Source organism: Scyliorhinus torazame, chromosome 17 (genome assembly GCF_047496885.1).
Source record: "Scyliorhinus torazame isolate Kashiwa2021f chromosome 17, sScyTor2.1, whole genome shotgun sequence".
Classification (NCBI taxonomy): Eukaryota; Metazoa; Chordata; class Chondrichthyes; order Carcharhiniformes; family Scyliorhinidae; genus Scyliorhinus; species Scyliorhinus torazame.
In genome coordinates this window covers 3,879,810-3,887,773 of record NC_092723.1, presented here as the reverse complement: position 1 = coordinate 3,887,773, position 7,964 = coordinate 3,879,810, and the positions used below count along the sequence as shown (strand labels likewise).

The following is a 7,964-nucleotide window of genomic DNA, read 5'->3' as shown; positions in this document are numbered from 1 at the left end:
TCCGAACCGACTTAGTCTCTCCTCATATGACAGTCCCGCCATCCCAGGAATCAGCCTGGTAAACCTTCGCTGCTCCCCCTCCATAGCAAGAACATCCTTCCTCAGATAAGGACACCAGAACTGCCCACAATACTCCAGGTGTGGCCTCACCAATGCCCGATACAATTGCAGTAAAACATCTCTATTCCTATACTCAAATCCTCTCGCTATGGGGCAGCAAGGTGGCAGCAGTTGGTTTTGCTGCCTCCCAGCGCCAGGGACCCAGGTACAATCCTGACCTGTTTGACTGTGTGGAGCCTGCACATTCTCTCCATGTTTGTGTGGGTTTCCTCCGGATGCTCCAGTTTCCTCTCGCAGTCCAAAGATGTGTAGGTTAGGTGGATTGGCTAAATGGACTCTTAGTGTCCAAAGGTTAGGCAGAGAGACAGAGACAGAGAGAGACAGAGAGAAAGAGAGAGACATACAGACAGACAGGCAGAGAGAGAGATATACAGAGAGAGAGAGGCACAGAGAGAGAGACAGACAGAGAGAGGCAAACAGATAGACAGAGAGAAAGAGAGAGGCGGAGTGAGAGGGAGGCAGAGAGAGAGACAACTGAGAATCTTTCCAGTCTGACACTGACTGCCCTGGAACCAAACAGCTTCTTAAAACATAAAGAGGGCAAGCTTGCTTATCACATGATCTCCTCTCTCAAGCTGGCCTGTTCTCCAAATATGGTCATTTTGAGCCTGTTTCATACCAAAAAGAAAATGCTGGAAAATCTCAGCACGTCTGGCAGCATCTGTAGGGAGAGAAAAGAGCTAACGTTTCGAGTCCAGATGACCCTTGTCAAAGCTTTTATCCAGTTTCATACCCATTGTTTAATAGTGACTATATAATTTGGCTGATGGAGTTCCTTTCTCCAAAAATGTCCAAAATGAATGATTTAATAGTTCGGTCCATACCCAGTTGGGTAAGCTGTGAATGGCTTAGGATATGAGGCCGATTGTCTCTGATGGGCTGGTATTGACAGCCCCGCTCCTTGCTGATGTAAGGTACAGCCAAGCAGATATTCAGCAATTTTAGCAGCTATTGTTTGAGTCACTTCTAAAATGCAGTTCTTCAGCCTACATTGACTTCTATACTGGGTTCAGGCCTCAATAAATCAAGTAATTTTTGATTCAAACCACGGTTCTAAACAATGTCAAAGGTATTGAAATGGTCAAACAGGCTTACCTGTTCCAAGTAGAAGCTTTACCATCTTGCAGCTGGTGTGTTGTGGACATCAACTCTCCCTTTTATACACTGAGTTTATCATTAGTGGTGAATAATTACATCTGACAATAGCTTTATCACTGCAAAAAGGTCAGTCACAATGGAAAAATAACCATTCTTATCTTATCTTCATAACATTATTCACCTTCCAATGAGTAGCAGCATTTCTCCTCGACAATGTCATCGAGATTGTCAACCTTCATTGTAACTCCTTCATTGGACTCAAAACTGGCCAGGAAATTGGTGGGGAGGATCGTGGGGCCCACGTTCTTCTCAGGTGGAGTTAGGAAGAGCGGAAAAGCTCAAAGCTTCAGGTCCAGGTACGTGCGGAGCTTCCTGTTGGTCAGTGTCATGTTGGGCTGGAGTCCAGTTGGTCAGAGTCATGTTGGGCTGGAGCCCAGTTGGTCAGTGTCATGTTGGGCTGGAGTCCAGTTGGTCAGTGTCATGTTGGGCTGGAGCTTCCTGTTGGTCAGTGTCACGTTGGGCTGGAGCTTCCTGTTGGTCAGTGTCATGTTGGGCTGGAGTCCAGTTGGTCAGTGTCATGTTGGGCTGGAGTCCAGTTGGTCAGTGTCATGTTGGGCTGGAGCTTCCTGTTGGTCAATGTCATGTTGGGCTGGAGCTTCCTGTTGGTCAGTGTCATGTTGGGCTGGAGTCCAGTTGGTCAGTGTCATGTTGGGCTGGAGTCCAGTTGGTCAGTGTCATGTTCGGCTGGAGTCCAGTTGGTCAGTGTCATGTTGGGCTGGAGCTTCCTGTTGGTCAGTGTCATGTTGGGCTGGAGCTTCCTGTTGGTCAGTGTCATGTTGGGCTGGAGTCCAGTTGGTCAGTGTCATGTTGGGCTGGAGATTCCTGTTGGTCAGTGTCATGTTGGGTTGGAGCTTCCTGTTGGTCAGTGTCATGTTGGGCAGGAGCTTCCTGTTGGTCAGTGTCCTGTTCGGCTGGAGTCCAGTTGGTCAGTGTCATGTTGGGCTGGAGCTTCCTGTTGGTCAGTGTCATGTTGGGCTGGAGTCCAGTTGGTCAGTGTCATGTTGGACTGGAGTCCAGTTGGTCAGTGTCATGTTGGGCTGGGGCTTCCTGTTGGTCAGTGTCATGTTGGGCTGGAGCTTCCTGTTGGTCAGTGTCATGTTGGACTGGAGTCCAGTTGGTCAATGTCATGTTGGGCAGGAGCTTCCTGTTGGTCAGTGTCCTGTTGGGCTGGAGTCCAGTTGGTCAGTGTCATGTTGGGCTGGAGTCCAGTTGGTCAGTGTCATGTTGGGCTGGAGCTTCCTGTTGGTCAGTGTCATGTTGGGCTGGAGTCCAGTTGGTCAGTGTCATGTTCGGCTGGAGTCCAGTTGGTCAGTGTCATGTTGGGTTGGAGCTTCCTGTTGGTCAGTGTCATGTTGGGCTGGAGTCCAGTTGGTCAGTGTCATGTTGGGCTGGAGTCCAGTTGGTCAGTGTCATGTTGGGCTGGAGCTTCCTGTTGGTCAGTGTCATGTTGGGCTGGAGTCCAGTTGGTCAGTGTCATGTTGGGCTGGAGCTTTCTGTTGGTCAGTGTCATGTTGGGCTGGAGCTTCCTGTTGGTCAGTGTCATGTTGGGCTGGAGTTTCCTGTTGGTCAGTGTCATGTTGGGCTGGAGTCCAGTTGGTCAGTGTCATGTTGGGCTGGAATCCAGTTGGTCAGTGTCATGTTGGGCTGGAGTTTCATTTTGGTCAGTGTCATGTTGGGCTGGAGCTTCCTGTTGGTCAGTGTCATGTTGGGCAGGAGTCCAGTTGGTCAGTGTCATGTTGGGCTGGAGTCCAGTTGGTCAGTGTCATGTTGGGCTGGAGTCCAGTTGGTCAGTGTCATGTTGGGCTGGAGCTTCCTGTTGGTCAGTGTCATGTTGGGCTGGAGTCCAGTTGGTCAGTGTAATGTTGGGTTGGAGTCCAGTTGGTCAGTGTCATGTTGGGCTGCTGTCCAGTTGGTCAGTGTCATGTTGGGCTGGAGCTACTTGTTGGTCAGTGTCATGTTGGGCTGGAATCCAGTTGGTCAGTGTCATGTTGGGCAGGAGCTTCCTGTTGGTCAGTGTCCTGTTCGGCTGGAGTCCAGTTGGTCAGTGTCATGTTGGGCTGGAGCTTCCTGTTGGTCAGTGTCATGTTGGGCTGGAGTCCAGTTGGTCAGTGTCATGTTGGACTGGAGTCCAGTTGGTCAGTGTCATGTTGGGCTGGGGCTTCCTGTTGGTCAGTGTCATGTTGGGCTGGAGCTTCCTGTTGGTCAGTGTCATGTTGGACTGGAGTCCAGTTGGTCAATGTCATGTTGGGCAGGAGCTTCCTGTTGGTCAGTGTCCTGTTGGGCTGGAGTCCAGTTGGTCAGTGTCATGTTGGGCTGGAGTCCAGTTGGTCAGTGTCATGTTGGGCTGGAGTCCAGTTGGTCAGTGTCATGTTGGGCTGGAGCTTCCTGTTGGTCAGTGTCATGTTGGGCTGGAGTCCAGTTGGTCAGTGTAATGTTGGGTTGGAGTCCAGTTGGTCAGTGTCATGTTGGGCTGCAGTCCAGTTGGTCAGTGTCATGTTGGGCTGGAGCTACTTGTTGGTCAGTGTCATGTTGGGCTGCAGTCCAGTTGGTCAGTGTCATGTTGGGCTGGAGCTACTTGTTGGTCAGTGTCATGTTGGGCTGGAATCCAGTTGGTCAGTGTCATGTTGGGCAGGAGCTTCCTGTTGGTCAGTGTCCTGTTCGGCTGGAGTCCAGTTGGTCAGTGTCATGTTGGGCTGGAGCTTCCTGTTGGTCAGTGTCATGTTGGGCTGGAGTCCAGTTGGTCAGTGTCATGTTGGACTGGAGTCCAGTTGGTCAGTGTCATGTTGGGCTGGGGCTTCCTGTTGGTCAGTGTCATGTTGGGCTGGAGCTTCCTGTTGGTCAGTGTCATGTTGGACTGGAGTCCAGTTGGTCAATGTCATGTTGGGCAGGAGCTTCCTGTTGGTCAGTGTCCTGTTGGGCTGGAGTTCAGTTGGTCAGTGTCATGTTGGGCTGGAGTCCAGTTGGTCAGTGTCATGTTGGGCTGGAGCTTCCTGTTGGTCAGTGTCATGTTGGGCTGGAGTGCAGTTGGTCAGTGTCATGTTCGGCTGGAGTCCAGTTGGTCAGTGTCATGTTGGGTTGGAGCTTCCTGTTGGTCAGTGTCATGTTGGGCTGGAGTCCAGTTGGTCAGTGTCATGTTGGGCTGGAGTCCAGTTGGTCAGTGTCATGTTGGGCTGGAGCTTCCTGTTGGTCAGTGTCATGTTGGGCTGGAGTCCAGTTGGTCAGTGTCATGTTGGGCTGGAGCTTTCTGTTGGTCAGTGTCATGTTGGGCTGGAGCTTCCTGTTGGTCAGTGTCATGTTGGGCTGGAGTTTCCTGTTGGTCAGTGTCATGTTGGGCTGGAGTCCAGTTGGTCAGTGTCATGTTGGGCTGGAATCCAGTTGGTCAGTGTCATGTTGGGCTGGAGTTTCCTTTTGGTCAGTGTCATGTTGGGCTGGAGCTTCCTGTTGGTCAGTGTCATGTTGGGCAGGAGTCCAGTTGGTCAGTGTCATGTTGGGCTGGAGTCCAGTTGGTCAGTGTCATGTTGGGCTGGAGTCCAGTTGGTCAGTGTCATGTTGGGCTGGAGCTTCCTGTTGGTCAGTGTCATGTTGGGCTGGAGTCCAGTTGGTCAGTGTCATGTTGGGTTGGAGTCCAGTTGGTCAGTGTCATGTTGGGCTGCAGTCCAGTTGGTCAGTGTCATATTGGGCTGGAGCTACTTGTTGGTCAGTGTCATGTTGGGCTGGAATCCAGTTGGTCAGTGTCATGTTGGGCTGGAGTCCAGTTGGTCAGTGTCATGTTGAGCTGGAGCTTCCTGTGGGTCAGTGTCATGTTGGGCTGGAGTCCAGTTGGTCAATGTCATGTTGGGCTGGAGCTTCCTGTTGGTCAGAGTCATGTTGGGCTGGAGCTTCCTGTTGGTCAGTGTCAGTTGGGCTGGAGTCCAGTTGGTCAGTGTCATGTTGGGCTGGAGCTTCCTGTTGGTCAGTGGCATGTTGGGCTGGAGTCCAGTTGGTCAGTGTCATGTTGGGCTGGAGCTACTTGTTGGTCAGTGTCATGTTGGGCTGGAATCCAGTTGGTCAGTGTCATGTTGGGCTGGAGCTTCCTGTTGGTCAGTGTCATGTTGGGCTGGAGTCCAGTTGGTCAGTGTCATGTTGAGCTGGAGCTTCCTGTTGGTCAGTGTCATGTTGGGCTGGAGTCCAGTTGGTCAGTGTCATGTTGAGCTGGAGTCCAGTTGGTCAGTGTCATGTTGGGCTGGAGTCCAGTTGGTCAGTGTCATGTTGGGCTGGAGTCCAGTTGGTCAGTGTCATGTTGGGCTGGAGCTTCCTGTTGGTCAGTGTCATGTTGGGCTGGAATCCAGTTGGTCAGTGTCATGTTGGGCTGGAGTCCAGTTGGTCAGTGTCATGTTGGGCTGGAGTCCAGTTGGTCAGAGTCATGTTGGGCTGGAGTCCAGTTGGTCAGTGTCATGTTGGGCTGGAGTCCAGTTGGTCAGTGTCATGTTGGGCTGGAGTCCAGTTGGTCAGTGTCATGTTGGGCTGGAGTCCAGTTGGTCAGTGTCATGTTGGGCTGGAGCTTCCTGTTGGTCAGTGTCATGTTGAGCTGGAATCCAGTTGGTCAGTGTCATGTTGGGCTGGAGTCCAGTTGGTCAATGTCATGTTGGGCTGGAGTTTCCTGTTGGTCAGTGTCATGTTGGGCTGGGGCTTCCTATTGGTCAGTGTCATGTTGGGCTGGAGTCCAGTTGGTCAGTGTCATGTTGAGCTGGAGTTTCCAGTTGGTCAGTGTCATGTTCGGCTGGAGTCCAGTTGGTCAGTGTCATGTTGGGCTGGAGCTTCCTGTTGGTCAGTGTCATGTTGAGCTGGAGTTTCCTGTTGGTCAGTGTCATGTTGGGCTGGAGTCCAGTTGGTCAATGTCATGTTGAGCTGGAGTTTCCTGTTGGTCAGTGTCATGTTGGGCTGGGGCTTCCTATTGGTCAGTGTCATGTTGGGCTGGAGTCCAGTTGGTCAGTGTCATGTTGAGCTGGAGTTTCCAGTTGGTCAGTGTCATGTTCGGCTGGAGTCCAGTTGGTCAGTGTCATGTTGGGCTGGAGCTTCCTGTTGGTCAGTGTCATGTTGGGCTGGGGTCCAGTTGGTCAGTGTCATGTTGGACTGGAGAGTCCTGTTTGTCAGTGTCTTGTTGGGCTGGAGCTTCCTGTTGGCCAGTGTCATGTTGGGCTGGAGTCCAGTTGGTCAGTGTCATGTTGGGCTGGAGTCCAGTTGGTCAGTGTCCTGTTGGGCTGGAGTCCAGTTGGTCAGTGTCATGTTGGGCTGGAGCTTCCTCTTGGTCAGTGTCATGTTGGGCTGGACTCCAGTTGGTCAGTGTCATGTTGGGCTGGAGTCCAGTTGGTCAGTGTCCTGTTGGGCTGGAGTCCAGTTGGTCAGAGTCATGTTGGGCTGGAGTCCAGTTGGTCAGAGTCATGTTGGGCTGGAGCTTCCTGTTGGTCAGTGTCATGTTGGGCTGGAGCTTCCTGTTGGTCAGTGTCATGTTGGGCTGTAGTCCAGTTGGTCAGTGTCATGTTGGACTGGAGTCCAGTTGGTCAGAGTCATGTTGGGCTGGAGTCTCCTGTTGGTCAGAGTCATGTTGGGCTGGAGTCCAGTTGATCAGAGTCATGTTGGGCTGGAGCTTCCTGTTGGTCAGAGTCATGTTGGGCTGGAGTCCAGTTGGTCAGTGTCCTGTTGGGCTGGAGTCCAGCTGGTCAGAGTCATGTTGGGCTGTGTGACGACCGCACAGGGTGAGTGAACTGCTGAGAAATTCGAAGGTTGAAAACTGATCCTGTAAAACAGGCAGAACTCTAATTTAAATCCAGTATCTCGGCCTTTCAATGAGCTTCTGATATCAGCATAAACATTTTAACCAATTTAGCAAAGGCTGCCCTTTCTACCAGAACGCTGGAGATTGGGGAGGGACAGCGACAGAGTGGTGATGTCACGGAACCAGTAATCCGGAGGCTAAACTAATGCTCTGGGACATGGATAGAAATCCCACCACAGTCACTGCTTCCATTTAAATTTAATTACTCAATCTGCAATGTAAACATAGCTTCAGCAATGGTCACCATGAAACTATTATTGATTGTTGTAAAAACCCATCTGGTTCACCAATGTGCTCCACGCCCCCGTGATACTCCAACCCTCTCAGCCCAGATTCACGCCACGTGGATTGGTGCAAGTATTTCCCAGTGTGCTCCTGATGTGGTGGACCCCGGGTTGGATCAAGTGGGTAAGTATTTAATGTTGGTGTCCTTAAAGTCCATTGGAGGGTCCTCCTCCCTCCACATCCCAAAACCTACCCACCCCAACCCCTTAGTCCCCACAGACACCCCATCACACCCCAAACAGAGATCGTTACATCAGGCCACTATCAAACCCCCATATCAGAGACCCCCCATATGAGTCACCCCTGTCAGAGACCCCCCTCCATCGGAGACTCCCATATCAGAGACTCCCCCATCAGAGACCCCCATCAGAGACCCCCCCCATCAGAGACTCCCATCTCAGTGACCCCATTTCAGAGACACCACCCCCCTACTCCCCAACAATCACCCCTGCCTGGAAACTAACATTCCGGCCAGAAACAGTGATAAATCGCTGCCTTCTCACTTACCAGCCCCTTACTCCTGCTGCCTCAGACAGAAGTGTTCAAAGCAGCAGCTGCCACTTCATAGAAAACCCAAAAACATCAC

General features: G+C 51.6%; 1 protein-coding gene across 1 annotated transcript in view; it reads left to right on the top strand.

Annotated features, from left to right (window-relative positions):
• The window catches only part of LOC140393643 (uncharacterized), a 411,041-nt gene that overhangs the window by 204,539 nt on the left and 198,538 nt on the right, over nucleotides 1-7,964 (top strand). The window lies entirely within an intron of this gene.